The following is a 15,644-nucleotide window of genomic DNA, read 5'->3' on the forward strand; positions in this document are numbered from 1 at the left end:
TGCGTCCCACCTCAGCAGCGATGGCGCGCTGTGAGAGACCCTGCTTATGCAGTTCAACAACCCGATCACGTTCAAAAAGGGAGAGTTTTTTTGCCTTTGCCATCACAACGTGTGACTACCTGACAGAAAATGACAATGAATCCACATCTTTGCACAGATTTGGCCTTTTAAAGGCATGTGGTCCTAAAATTTTGATCAGCTGAAAAACAGCCTGTTTCAGTTTAATCTTTATTTTCAATTAATTAAATGCTCAAAAAATGTTTTGTCTCACTCTCATTTCTTATTGTTGCATGTTGAAGCTCTACTTGGAACCTTGTTAAGATCCAACAATGTAAAATAAGATTTTTTGCCATTTTCCAAGTGGTCTTAAACTTTTGATCAGGACTGTATATCACCACATGTGCCACTATTTGAAGTTAAACAGAATGCCATAGAACCAAGAATAGAGTTGAGCGGACACCTGGATGTTCGGGTTCGATTGGTTCGGCCGAACTTCGGAAAAATGTTTGAGTTCACGACCCAAACTTGACTGAAACTTGACCCCGAACCCCATTGAAGTCAATGGGGACCCGAACTTTTGAACACTAAAATGGCTGTAAAAATGTCATGGAAAGGGCTAGAGGTCTTCAAATGGTGTCAAAATGTGGTTAAGAGAATGGCAAGTGCTCTGCAAACAAATGTGGATAGGGAAATGACTTTAAATAACATAAAATATGTAAAAATAAAAAATAATAATCTTGATCTAGGAGGACCAGGTCCATATGGAGTAGGAGGTTGAGGAGACGGTGGATGTGGCGGTGTAGGTGGAAGCGGCGGTGGAGGAGGAGGTAGCCTACACTGGTTTTTGGTTTCAAATTTTATTTTTAAAATTAGGGTACACCCCAAAACATTAGGAAATATAACCTGTAATAACCCCCTCCAGTCATGCTAAACAAACGTTCAGACAATACACTGGCTGCAGGGCAGGCCAGCACCTTCAAGGGGTAAAGGGCAAGCTCAGGCCATGTGCCCAATTTGGAGACCCAGAAGTTGCAGGGGCTGACCCCTGTCAGTCTGTTCGTGTATGCGTGTGCACACTTACTGCCCCACCATGTCGCACGTCCCCGTGATGTTCACGATCCAATTTGATATCTGCTCTATCAACTTTTGATGTTCTTTTATGCGCCTACCATGGTCATCACGGGTGGCGGGGAATCAGGGTTCCAGGCCAGAGAGGGAGCGTGAGAAAGAGAGACCACATCTAAGGGAGGATTCATTTTTTCAAATTTAAAATTAGAGTTGAAATATGGGAGAAATTATTAAAAAGGACCTTTCACTAGAATAAAAAATCTAAACTAAGCATACAGACATGGAGAGCGGCACCCAGGGATCTCCCTGCATTTACTGTTATCCCTGGGCGCCGCTCCGTTCTCCCGGTATAGGCTCCGGTATCTTTATATGTTTGGCTCCACCCAGTTGAGCGACAGGATTTGATGCAGAGAACTGGTTACATGAGGCCAAGGATATATTCTCTGATAAACAGTTCAATCAGAAAAAGTACTTACCATCCTTTCAAACCGCCTTTGTAGATCTTACCCAGGTCTATAAAGAACAGATTACGTCCTGGTGGGAGGTGCAAAGTCTGGACAATTACATTAAAAATAACATTGTCCCAAGGGGGCTGCGTATCTCTCTCCTCCCAGCGGCTCGTCTACGACAACATCCCGGCTTCTTAACTAAGTGGGAGCAGGAAGCCACAAGTAGTTCCCTCAGGCTTATGAGGCTTCTGCTGGATGAGGAGAGAGCTAATCTAGCCACCCTTAGTCAGAAATTGATAGAATACACGGAGGTTGTACAGACTTTTTCACAGGAAGCGGAATTCCAGAACAAAGAAAAGCAGCTCCAACTTACCCTAGAAAAATATCAATATCACCTAAAAGAAAGGAAACACCGGCAGTTTATTAGAGATCTCTCAGATTTTAAAGAAAACCGTATATATTCCTCTCTTGGTAACACAAGAAGAGATACTGTACCAAGCAATTCTGAGAGATCTTCTACTGAAACTGACCACTCCGATTCGGAGAGAGAAACTGTCCCTAAAGTGAGTCAACACCCCAATAGGGGCAGGTACAGGAAGGGTAAAGGTCGTGGCTCATACAGAGGCCAGGATAACCGTTTTTTAGGCCAGTTCAATCAAACTATGGAATATCCGCTACGCAGTCGCACACAGAAACCTCCGAATTAGTTTTGGGACCACAAGTCTTAAACCTTTCATCACGTGTCCTCAGTATCGATGAGACTAAAGCCCTAGAACTAGGCCTGACGTTTGTACCCACCCCAAAATTTGACAGATTTGCATCTGTCAAAGATATTAATTTGTTTATTCGCAAGTTAAGGTGGCATAAACACTTTAGATTAATGGACCGTCGCCAATGTCTTGAATTGGGGATTCCTACTGACTTACTTAAGGATGTACAACTACTACAGTCCTTGAACTCCAATGAGGACACTACCAAGGGTAACGGTCCATTTACTAATCTAAAAGTGAAAAGTACCAAGATGCCACCCACTGCGAACGAAGTGTCATGTATAGATGTATTCCTAAACATGGTCACCAGGGATCTAGAGGACCTCAGAGTGTCCACGCATCATTCCAACTGCGCCGAGTCCGTGACCACTGCTATTTCTTCATTAGCTGATGACCACCACATAGTCATCAAACCCGCTGACAAGGGGGGGAATGTCGTGGTCATGGACGCGGCGCAATATGAGAATATGTGTAGGAATATACTATCAGACACAGGGACGTATGAAGTTCTGTATAATGACCCCACCGAGGGATATAGGCGTGAACTTAAAATTATTTTGGATGAAGCGAAAGCTACCAATATCATTAATGCTGAGGAATTTGCTTTTCTCTTTCCCCTGCATCCCCGTAAATCTACATTTTACAGTCTCCCCAAAGTGCATAAGGGGGTTAGTCCTCTGAAGGGGAGACCCATTGTTTCGGGGGTGGACAATCTCAACCAGAATCTGGGTATTTACATCGACCGGATATTGGCACCGTTTGTTACGGCTCTCCCCTCCCATGTCAGAGATACCACCGACCTCCTTAAGCGTTTGGAGGGTCTGACATTGGAGGAGACCTGTCTCCTTTCTAGTATTGACATTGAGGCCCTTTATTCCTCGATACCACATAATTTGGGCCTCAGGGCAGTAGAACATTTCCTTCGGTCACGGGGATGTCAGTATCGCGCCCACAGCCAATTTGTCCTGCGTCTTCTTGAGTTTACGTTAACACGTAATTTCTTCACCTTTGATGGGAGGACCTACCACCAGCTCAGGGGTACTGCGATGGGGAGTCCCTGCGCCCCATCGTACGCTAATCTATTCCTGGGCTGGTGGGAGGAGACCATCGTTTTTAAGGAAGACGAGGCTCTTGACACTTATGAAATTGGCTTGTGGGCGCGATACATCGATGACATCTTCATACTCTGGAATGGAGATCAGGGGACCTTTGAAGCCTTCGTCCAGCATCTCAATCAGAACAATATTGGCATGCACTTCACTTGTGAGTCGCACCCCACGACCTTGCCATTCCTGGATATTAAAATCTCCAGGAACGCGAAGGGTGAACTGGACACGTCGATCTATAGGAAGGCCACCTCTACGAATTCCCTCCTGAGGTGGGAGAGTAACCATCCTCTCCCACTCAGGAGTGGAATTCCTAGAGGTCAGTACTTGCGTCTGAGACGCAACTGCTCAGACAAGCATGATTTTATTCGCCAAGCAGCTGATCTGAGGATGAGATTTTTGTCCAGGGGATACCCCGACTTTGTGTTGAGATCGGCATTCCAGAAAGCCCTGTCCCGACCAAGATGCTCACTGCTCACTTCCAATCAACTATCCACTCCGCCCACTAAGGTCATGAGAATCATCACCAATTTCGATAGGGGGTCTAAACAAGTCAGGCAGATTTTGGGGCGCCATTGGCAAGTCCTCAAAATGGACCCTGACTTAAAAGACGTTTTAGGTGACCAACCACAAATAACCTATCGTAGGGGGCCGAACATACGTGATAAGCTAGTGCATAGTCACTATGCACCCGATCGCACCAAGACCACCTGGTTGCGATGCAGAACTGTGGGTTGTTATAGATGTGGAAATTGTATAGCGTGCAAACGCATACAGGTTAGCAAGTCATTTGTGAGCAATGTTACAGGCAAGACATATTCAATCCCGCATTTCATTAACTGTAAATCCAGAGGGGTCATATATCGGATCCAGTGTGAATGTGGGATTGAATATGTTGGCAAAACGATACGGGAATTCAGGAGGCGGATAGGGGAGCACTTGGGGGACATCTCACACAAAAGAGATACCCCAATCTCTAAACACGTCCATACTGTGCACAATGGTAGAGCCTCTCTGAAGTTCCTCGGTTTTGATGTGGTCAAACCGCCTGTGAGAGGGGGCAACTGGGACAAATGTCTGCTTCAGCAAGAATCCCGATGGATATTCCACCTTAAAACATCTGCACCCCTGGGCCTGAATGAAAGGCTGGACTATGGGTGCTTTATATAGATATTGGTTAAGCTTACTCCTCAACAATAGTAATGCTCAATCCTATGGTGGCATCCTATTCCTCTGGAAGGGATGCACATATAGGAGACATACTACTAATTCATAATTTTCCAAAACAACCTGGTATTGTGTCCAGCTCTTTCTATCTAGTTCTTGTTGCTGGGAATCTGCAAGAAATGTCAGTTTCAATTTGCTACGATCTTGCTTTGTAGCGTTGTCACGGACGCCTCCATCGTGGGACGTACTGTGAGGTTACCTTGTGTTGACATGTTCTCCGTGGTAACCGCTCTCTCCCTCCGCCTCCTGATCCGATTGGTCGCCGTAATCATGTGGTATCGGCGTCGGCGTCTGGTGCGTCACGGCGCATGCGCGTGACGTCACACGCCGACGCCGATGCTGACAGGGCGGTCTCCCTGGAAGAGGCGCGCTGGGGATCTATTTAAATACCATGAAGGTATGTGTCAGTGTGGCTGGTATAGGTTGATGAACCCCCTTAACATTATGGATACTACCTTTAGTGAGGACCACCAGATCCTTACACACCAAGGAGCAGAGAAGCATTTATTCCTCTGTAGCATGGCAATCCTGCACCATGGATGCCTGCCCCTAGACTTTGACTCTGAACCTTGGGTCTAGTCTTTCATGTAACCGTCCAACTGCAGCATATGTTTGACTGCTACTTGCGGTCATAGACGGTATACTTTTCGTTTTGTCTCTACATGCATTTTATCCCCCTGAGGAGTCGACACGACAGAAACGTGCCACGTCGGGAGGCCTGTAGTCGCTTTGTGTTTTTTATGTCTGTTTACTAGACTAGGGTTCAGGTCCATAACTAGGGACAGGTATCCGGACGGGGTCGCTCTTTTCAGGGCGAGTGCTCTGTGTAGACAGGCAGCATGGGAGCAGGCCCCAATCCTACCAAGTATATAGGGTGATATAGGGCACAGTATCCATACTCTCATGACTGTATTTCTTGTCTACACTCCCTTCCGTCAGGCCTGACTCCCCTACCACGCTGATCCTAGTCATCTGGTCGGTCAGGTAAGACTGTCTGTGTCCACACCGGCGCAGCAGTTACATCTAATATTCTTGTCCTACCAGAAGTGGGGTATCCGTCCTGGAACCCCAATACATGTTATACTTGTGTTGGTTGGGTTACACTGTTAGCATTCACCTATGCGTATCAGTGCTAAGTTTTGTCTTTTTTCTCTACCAGCAGTGGGGTATCCACCCAGAACCCCTTGACTATATGTTTTGTATTGTGATGCATCTTCAGGTGTATATTTTAATGTATATCATATAAAGGTTATATTTTATAAGGATATTTCCCCACACTCTTTCATTGTGGGCCACTCACAGCTTTGAAATCTTGAAATATCAATGGGATTGTTGTCACAAATAGTCTCAATCAGATACCTTGTAACAGGGATCCAGCAGCGTGGCCACCCAGTAATCAGCACAAGTTAGAATGTGGGCAACTCGGCAGCCGTTGCGGAGACACTGCAGCATGTAATCGCTCATGTGTGCCAGGCTGCCCAGAGGCTACGAAAAGCTGTCCTCTGTGGGAGGTGTATCGTCTGTGTCCTCTGTATCCCCCATCCACACACCAGTGATGGCCATGAGCTGGTCTGGGTGCCACCCTGCTGTGAACATGGTTCCTCATCCTCCATCTCCTCATCCTCATCCTCCACCTCCTCATCCTCCAGAACTGTGCCCTGGCTGGACAATTGTGTACCTTGGGTTTGAGGGTGCAGGAAACCACCCTCGGAGTCACTTGGGAATGACTGGCCGGAAACCATACAAAATGATCCCTCTTCATCCTCCTCCTCCTGTGCCACATCCTTTTCCATCATCGCCAGGAGCATTTTTTTAAGGATGCATAGAAGTGGGATAGTAACGCTGAGAACCATGTTATCAGCACTGGCCATGTTGGTGGCTGTTCCGCCGAGCGACTCACCCATGCGTGCTGCAGCTGAAACTCTACTATCGTATGCTGCTGCTCGCACAGTCTGGCCAGCATGTGCAAGGTGGAGTTCCACCTTGTGGGCATGTCGCATATGAGGTGGTGAGCGGGAAGGCCGAAGTTATGCTGCAGCGCTGACAGGCGAGCAGCAGCAGGGTGAGAACGCCGAAAGCGCGCACAGACGGCCCGCACTTTATGCAACAGCTCTGACATATCGGGGTCATTTTTAAGTAATTTTTAAGGAATTTCTGCACCATCAAATTCAGCACATGCGCCAGGCAAGGGATGTGCTGCTACGAGATTTTGCCCATTATCGCACACCACCAGGCCGGGCTTGAGGCTGACTGGCACAAACCACTCATCGGTCTGTTGTTGAAGGCCCGTCCACAGCTCCTGTGTGGTGTGGGGTTTGTCCCCCAAACAGATAAGTTTTAAAACTGCCTGCTGTGGTTTACCCCTGGCTGTGCTGAAGTTTGTGGTGAAGGTGTTACGCTGACCGGATGAGGAGCTGGTAGAGGATAAGGAAGCAGAGTAGGAGGAGGAAGCAACAGGAGGCAAACTGAAGTGCTCTGCAATCCTCAGTGGTGGAAGAACATGCGCCAAACTGCTATCCGCCTCAGGCCCAGCCGCCACTGCATTTACCCAATGTGCTGTTATGGATATATAACGGCCCTGACCGTGCTTACTGGTCCACGTATCCGTAGTCAGGTGCACCTTGCCACAGATGGCGTTGCGCAGTGCACACCTGACTTGTCCCCTACTTGGTTGTGAAGGGAAAAGATGGCTTGCCTTGAAAAGTAGTGGCGGCTGGGCACGACGTACTGTGGGACAGCCACCACCATAAGGCCTTTAAAACTATCCGTCTCCACCAGACGGAATTACAGCATTTCAAAGGCCAGTAATTTAGAAATGCTGGCATTCAGGGCTAGGGATCACGGGATGGTAAGGGGGTATTTCCTCTTCCTATCCAGCGTTTGGGATATGGAGAGCTGAACGCTTCCGTGGGACATTGTGGAGATGCTTGGTGACCCAGGTGTTGGTGTTGCCTGCAGATCCTCTGTTTGCCGGGTGGCAGGTGGCACTGTCACTCCAGAGGTGGATGAAGAGGCCGAGACTGCAGCAGAAGAGGAAGCAGGAGGAGGCAGAGACCTTTCTTGGTTTTTGAGGTGTCTACTCCACTGCAGCTCGTGCTTTTCACTTAAATGCCTGGTCATGCAGGTTGTGCTCAGGTTGAGAACGTTTATGCCTCGCTTCAGGCTCTGATTGCACAGCGTGCAAACCACTCGTGTCTTGTCGTCAGCACATTGTCTGAAGAACTGCCATGCCAGGGAACTCCTTGGAGCTGGCTTTGGTGTGCTCGGTCCCTTGCTGCGGTGGGCAGTAGGAGGCGTACTGTCTAGAGGACCGCCGCTCCGCTTTTGCACCCTGCTCCCTCTTCTGCTGTGCTGGTGGCTCTGTGCGACCACCGCCTCTTCCTCCGAACTACATAGGTCACTCGCATGACCTTGATTCCATGTGGGGTCGAGGACCTCATCGTCCTCCACATCATCTTCCACCCAGTCTTCACCCCTGCCTTCCTTGTCGGTCTGCACACTTTCGAAAGCCCCAGTAGTTGGCACCTGTGTTTCGTCATCATCCGAGACGTGCTGCGATAGTCCTCCCATGTACTCATCTTGAAAGATAAGTGGTTGGGCATCGGCTTCCACTTCTGTGGCAGGTCTAGGTGGATGTCCCTGGGAAACCCTGCTAACAGAGTCATCAAAAAGCAGAAGAGACTGCTGCATGACTTGGGGCTCAGGCTGCTTGGCTGATTTGCAAGGGGGTGAGGTGAAAGACTGATGGACATCGGCTGCAGGTGCCAACTGTGGTCTTTCAGCAGGAGACTGGGTGGGAGACAATGTGAAGGAACTGGATCCACTATCCACTATTCGTAGATCAGCATTAGGCCCGACCAAATACCGCTGCAGGTTTTGTCGCCTACTCGCACCTGAGGAAGGGGTTTCACTTGTGTGTGTAGCTGGCACAGATCGACCTTGTCCTCTCCCTGTAATAGGAGCTCCACCAGCAGCACCACGACCTGGGCAACGTCCCTTATTTGACGCTCTCCTCATATTTTTTTAATTTAGGATCTTGCCCTAAATGGGTGTTTAATTAATAGTAGAATAGAACGACAGTATGTAAAGGGTGTATCTCACACCGCCTGAACCAGACTAGGCCTCAATTAAAGAATTCTTTGCACAAAATGGCTGTATTTCAAATAGCTGTACTTCAAATGGCTAAATCAAACCCCTGTATGTATAGAGGGGATCACACACGCCCTGAATCAGTGTAGGCCTGAATTAAAGATTTCTTTGCACAAAATGGCTGTATTTCAAATGGCTGTATTTAAAATGGCTGAATCAAACCCCTGTATGTATAGGGGGAATCTCACACGCCCAGAATCAGTGTAGGCCTGAATTAAAGATTTCTTTGCACAAAATGGCTGTATTTAAAATGGCTGTATTTAAAATGGCTGAATCAAACTCCTGTATGTATAGGGGGATCACACACGCCCTAAAACAGTGTAGGCCTGAATTAAAGATTTCTTTGTACAAAATGGCTGTATTTCAAATGGCTGTATTTCAAATGGCTGTATTTCAAATGGCTGAATCAAACCCCTGTATGTATAGGGGGGATCTCACACGCCCTGAATCAGTGTAGGCCTGAATTAAAGATTTCTTTGCACAAAATGGCTGTATTTCAAATCCCTGAATTAAACCTCTGTATGTAGACAGGGAGTATCTCACATGGTCTGAACCACTGTAGGCCTGAAGTAAATATATCTATGCACAAAATGGCTGTATTTAAAATGGCTGTATTTAAAATGCCTGATTCAAACCCCTGTATGTATAGGGGGTATCTCACACGGTATGAACTACTGTAGGCCTGAAGTAAATATATCTTTGCACATAATGGATGTATTTAAACTGGCTGTATTTAAAATGCCTGATTCAAACCCCTGTATGTGGAGGGAGTATCTCACACGATCTGAACCACTGTAGGCCTGAAGTAAATATATCTTTGCACAAAATGGCTGTATTTCAAATGCCTGATTCAAACCCCTGTATGTAGAGGGGGTATCTCACATGGTCTGAACCACTGTAGGCCTGAAGTAAATATATCTTTGCACAAAATGGCTGTATTTAACCACTTCAGCCCCCCTAGCTTAAAGGGGTTATCCCACTTTGCGTTTTTATACTTACCTGCTGCCACCGCGCGTTCACTTCCTGGATTCTGGCTGGGGCGGGCTTCATCTTGATTGAAGTCTTCTCCCGGCCTGGCCGCGCGCTGGACTGAACAGCTCTGTACTATTCTGGCCGGGAAGAAGTCACCGTCGCGCATGCGCGGCAGCGTGCGCGTTCAGGACAGCGAGTGGCCCGGCCGGGAGAAAAGAAGAAGTCTTCTGGGCAAGCGCGACCATCGGGATGTTGCGGAAGAGCGATGGTCGTAACCAGGGGAGACCGAGTCACAACAATAAGGTAAGTGGGGATGAATTTTCTCCTAATCGGTGGGAATTTGTTAATAAAGTATATTTACAAAAATGATCACTGTCAAATCATTAACAGATTTAACAGTGATCATTATGATGGGATAACCCCTTTAAACACCCTTAATGACCAGGCCACTTTTTACACTTCTGCACTACACTACTTTCACCGTTCATGCAACTTACCACCCAAATGAATTTTACCTCCTTTTCTTCTCACTAATAGAGCTTTCATTTGGTGGTATTTCATTGCTGCTGACTTTTTTACTTTTTTTGTTATTAATCGAAATTTAAAGATTTTTTTGCAAACTTTCAGTTGTAAAATTTTGCAAAAGAAACGACATCCATATATAAATTTTTCTCTAAATTTATTGTTCTACATGTCTTTGATAAAAAAAATATGTTTGGGTAAAAAAAAAAAAATGGTTTGGGTAAAAGTTATAGCGTTTACAAACTATGGTACAAAAATGTGAATTTCCGCTTTTTGAAGCAGCTCAGAAAGTCATGTTTCCTGAGGTTCTACAATGCCCAGACAGTACAAACACCCCACAAATGACCCCATTTCGGAAAGTAGACACCCTAAGGTATTTGCTGATGGGCATAGTGAGTTCATAGAACTTTTTATATTTTTTGTCACAAGTTAGCGGAAAATTATGATTTTTTTTTTTTTCTTACAAAGTCTCATATTCCACTAACTTGTGACAAAAAATAAAAACTTCCATGAACTCAATATGCCCATCACGAAATACCTGAGGGTGTCTTCTTTCCAAAATGGGGTCACTTGTGGGGTAGTTATACTGCCCTGGCATTTTAGGGGCCCGAATGCGTGAGAAGTAGTTTGAAATCAAAATCTGTAAAAAATGGCCGGTGAAATCCGAAAGGTGCTCTTTGAAATGTGGGCCCCTTTGCCCACCTAGGCTGCAAAAAAGTGTCACACATCTGGTATCACCGTACTCAGGAGAAGTTGGGAAATGTGTTTTGGGGTGTCATTTTACATATACCCATGCTGGGTGAGAGAAATATCTTGGTCAAATGCCAACTTTGTGTAAAAAAAATGGGAAAAGTTGTCTTTTGCCAAGATATTTCTCTCACCCAGCATGGGTATATGTAAAAAGACACCCCAAAACACATTGCCCAACTTCTCCTGAGTACGGTGATACCACATGTGAGACTTTTTTGCAGCCTAGGTGGGCAAAGGGGCCCACATTCCAAAGAGCACCTTTCGGATTTCACCGGCCATTTTTTACAGATTTTGATTTCAAACCACTTCTCACGCATTTGGGCCCCTAAAATGCCAGGGCAGTATAACTACCCCACAAGTGACCCCATTTTGGAAAGAAGACACCCCAAGGTATTTCGTGGTGGGCATAGTGAGTTCATGGAAGTTTTTATTTTTTGTCACAAGTTAGTGGAATATGAGACTTTGTAAGAAAAAAAAAATCATAATTTTCTGCTAACTTGTGACAAAAAAAATAAAATTCTAGGAACTCGCCATGCCCCTCACGGAATACCTTGGGGTGTCTTCTTTCCAAAATGGGGTCACTTGTGGGGTAGTTATACTGCCCTGGCATTCTAGGGGCCCTAATGTGTGGTAAGTAGTTTGAAATCAAAATCTGTAAAAAATGGCCGGTGAAATCCTAAAGGTGCTCTTTGGAATGTGGGCCCCTTTGCCCACCTAGGCTGCAAAAAAGTGTCACATATGTGGTATTGCCGTACTCAGGAGAAGTTGGGCAATGTGTTTTGGGGTGTCATTTTACATATACCCATGCTGGGTGAGAGAAATATCTTGGCAAATGACTACTTTTCCAATTTTTTTATACAAAGTTGGCATTTGACCAAGATATTTCTCTCACCCAGCATGGGTATATGTAAAATGACACCCTGAAACACATTTCCCAACTTATCCTGAGTACGGCGATACCACATGTGTGACACTTTTTTGCAGCCTAGATGCGCAAAGGTGCCCAAATTCCTTTTAGGAGGGCATTTTTAGACATTTGGATCCCAGACTTCTTCTCACGCTTTAGGGCCCCTAAAAAGCCAGGGCAGTATAAATACCCCACATGTGACCCCATTTTGTAAAGAAGACAGCCCAAGGTATTCAATGAGGGGCATGGCGAGTCCACAGAAATATTTTTTTTTTGGCACAAGTTAGCGGAAATTATTATTATTATTTTTTTTTCTCACAAAGTCTCCCTTTCCGCTAACTTGGGACAAAAATTTCAATCTTTCATGGACTCAATATGCCCCTCACGGAATACCTTGGGGTGTCTTCTTTCCGAAATGGGGTCACATGTGAGGTATTTATACTGCCCTGGCATTCTAGGGGCCCTAAAGCATGAGAAGAAGTCTGGAATATAAATGTCTAAAAAATTTTACGCATTTGGATTCCGTGAGGGGTATGGTGAGTTCATGTGAGATTTTATTTTTTGACACAAGTTAGTGGAATATGAGACTTTGTAAGAAAAAAATTGATAAATTCCGCTAACTTCGTGGATCCGTATAAAAACATACGGACATCTGAATGGAGCCTTACAGGGGGGTGATCAATGACAGGGGGGTGATCAGGGAGTCTATATTGGGTGATCACCCCCCTGTCATTGATCACCCCCCTATAAGGCTCCATTCAGATGTCCGTATGTGTTTTGCGGATCCGATCCATGTATCCGTGGATCCGTAAAAAACATACGGACATCTGAATGGAGCCTTACAGGGGGGTGATCAATGACAGGGGGGTGATCAATGACAGGGGGGTGATCAGGGAGTCTATATGGGGTGATCACCCCCCTGTCATTGATCACTTCCCTATAAGGCTCCATTCAGATGTCCGTATGTGTTTTGCGGATCCGATCCATGTATCCGTGGATCCGTAAAAAACATACGGACGTCTGAATGGAGCCTTACAGGGGGGTGATTAATGACAGGGGGGTGATCAATGACAGGGGGGTGATCAGGGAGTCTATATGGGGTGATCACCCCCTTGTCATTGATCACCCCCCTATAAGGCTCCATTCAGATGTCCGTATGTGTTTTGCGGATCCGATCCATGTATCCGTGGATCCGTAGAAAACATACGGACATCTGAATGGAGCCTTACAGGGGGGTGATCAATGACAGGGGGGTGATCAATGACAGGGGGGTGATCAGGGAGTCTTTATGGGGTGATCACCCCCCTGTAAGGCTCCATTCAGACGTCTGTATGTGTTTTGCGGATCCGATCCATGTATCCGTGGATCCGTAAAAAACATATGGACGTCTGAATGGAGCCTTACAGGGGGGTCATCAATGACAGGGGGGTGATCAATGACAGGGGGGTGATCAGGGAGTCTATATGGGGTGATCACCCCCTGTCATTGATCACCCCCCTGTAAGGCTCCATTCAGACGTCCGTATGTGTTTTGCGTATCCGATCCATGTATCCGTGGATCCGTAAAAAATCATACGGACGTCTGAATGGAGCCTTACAAGGGGGTGATCAATGACAGGGGGGTGATCAATGACAGGGGGGTGATCAATGACAGGGGGGTGATCAGGGAGTCTATATTGGGTGATCAGGGGTGATCAGGGGTTAATAAGGGGTTAATAAGTGACAGGGGGGTGTAGTGTAGTGGTGTTTGGTGCTACATATTACTGAGCTGCCTTTGTCATCTGGTGGTCGATCCAAACAAAAGGGACCACCAGAGGACCAGGTAGCAGGTATATTAGACGCTGTTATCAAAACAGTGTCTAATACACCTTTTAGGGGTTAAAAAAAATCGCATCTCCAGCCTGCCAGTGAACGATCGCCGCTGGCAGGCTGGAGATCCACTTGCTTACCTTCCGATCCTGTGAACGCACGCGCCTGTCAGCGCGCGTTCACAGGAAATCTCGCGTCTCGCGAGATGAGTCATATATGCGTGGCTCTGCAACGCGATCCTGCGTTAGGCGATCCGGAGGCGGTTAAAAAGGCTCTATTTCAAATGTCTGATTCAAACCCCTGGATGTAGAGCCAGTATTTCACACGGTCTGAACCACTGTAGGCCTGAAGTAAATATATCTTTGCACAAAATGGCTGTATTTCAAATGGCTGTATTTCAAATCCCTGAATCAAACCCCTGTATTTAGAGGGAGTATCTCACACGGTCTGAACCACTGTAGGCCTGAATTCAATATTTCTTTGCCCAAAATGGCTGTATTTCAAATGGCTGTATTTCTAATGCCTGATTCAAACCCCTGTATGTAGAGGTGGTATCTCACATGGCCTGAACCAGTGTAGGCCTGAATTCAATATTGGTGCACCAAATGGCGGTATTTAAAATCTCAGAATGTAACCCAAGTGTATTAAGGATGTATCTCACAATGACAACTGCATCAAACTAAATTTTTGGTGCATAAACGAGTGTTTGTTTAACAACTGAATTTGACAGCAGTATATAAGCCTGTAATTTCACACGTGCTGATGCTGCAAGGCCTGAATAAAGTGTTTTTTGTCAAAAAAAAGTGTGTTTTTCAAACCCCAGGAAATGATGGGTGTATTTCTAGCTTAAATTGCACACTGACTAGCACAGATGTTGTAGATTGCCAAAAAAGTCTTTTTTTGGTAACAGAATATGAAAGCTGTATATATTAAACTTGAATTTAACATTTGCAGATCTGGAAAATACTGTTTTTTGAAAACAATTGTGTGCTTTTAAAACCCCAGAAAATGATGGGTGTATTTCCAGCTTAAATTGCACACTGGCTAATCCAGATGTTGTAGTTTGCCCCCAAAAAATGGTGATTTGCAATGTCCCAAAAGCTCAGATGCAGTGCTGGTGCACTGAGCTTGCATAAAATGGCCGCCTAACTAACAGAATTATAAAAGTTATATATTTTTTTGATCAATGGCCTCAGGGCAGGGTAAAACGATTGTTTCCTGCACCCACACAACTATATCTAGGTAGATCGCTGAGTTAGATTCTCTCCTATTCTCTCTGTGAAATCACAAGTCCAGCAGCATCCTCCCCCTACACTTGTAACAGCAGAGTGACGTGCAGCGCTACGTAACTCAAGCTTATATAGAGCCTGGGTCACATGCTGCTCTGGCCAATCACAGCCATGCCATTAGTAGGCTGCTGTGCAGCCTTTCAAAAAGCACCAAGAAAGCGCCGAACCCCGAACACAAACTTTTACGGAAATGTTCGGGTTCGGGTCCGGGGTCCAAAAATCCTAAAGTTCGGTACGAACTCGAACTTTACAGTTCAGGTTCACTCAACCCTAACCATGAACATTCACAACAGTTCAAACAACAGTCCATAAACGATTGCGGACAAAAACCATACTGTACATGCATGATTATCATGGTCAGCTACATGAGTTCCATAACAGCATCATGACTGTGCCATCTGGTCGTACCCTTAGGCTAAGGCTGTGTCACAGAAAAGTCGCAGTGACATCCAGTGTACATTTTCGGTAGACGGTGTCCACTACGGACAGTTAAATTATCCGCGCCACATCTCCTTTGTAAAGTGTGCGCATCCCTAAAATATCAGAGACATCCTGTGTACTTTTTCTGTAGACGGTGTCTGCTGCGGACAGTTAAATTATCTGCGCCACATCTCTGTTGTAATGTGT

The sequence above is a fragment of the Bufo bufo genome, chromosome 1 (genome assembly GCF_905171765.1).
Source record: "Bufo bufo chromosome 1, aBufBuf1.1, whole genome shotgun sequence".
NCBI lineage: Eukaryota > Metazoa > Chordata > Amphibia > Anura > Bufonidae > Bufo > Bufo bufo.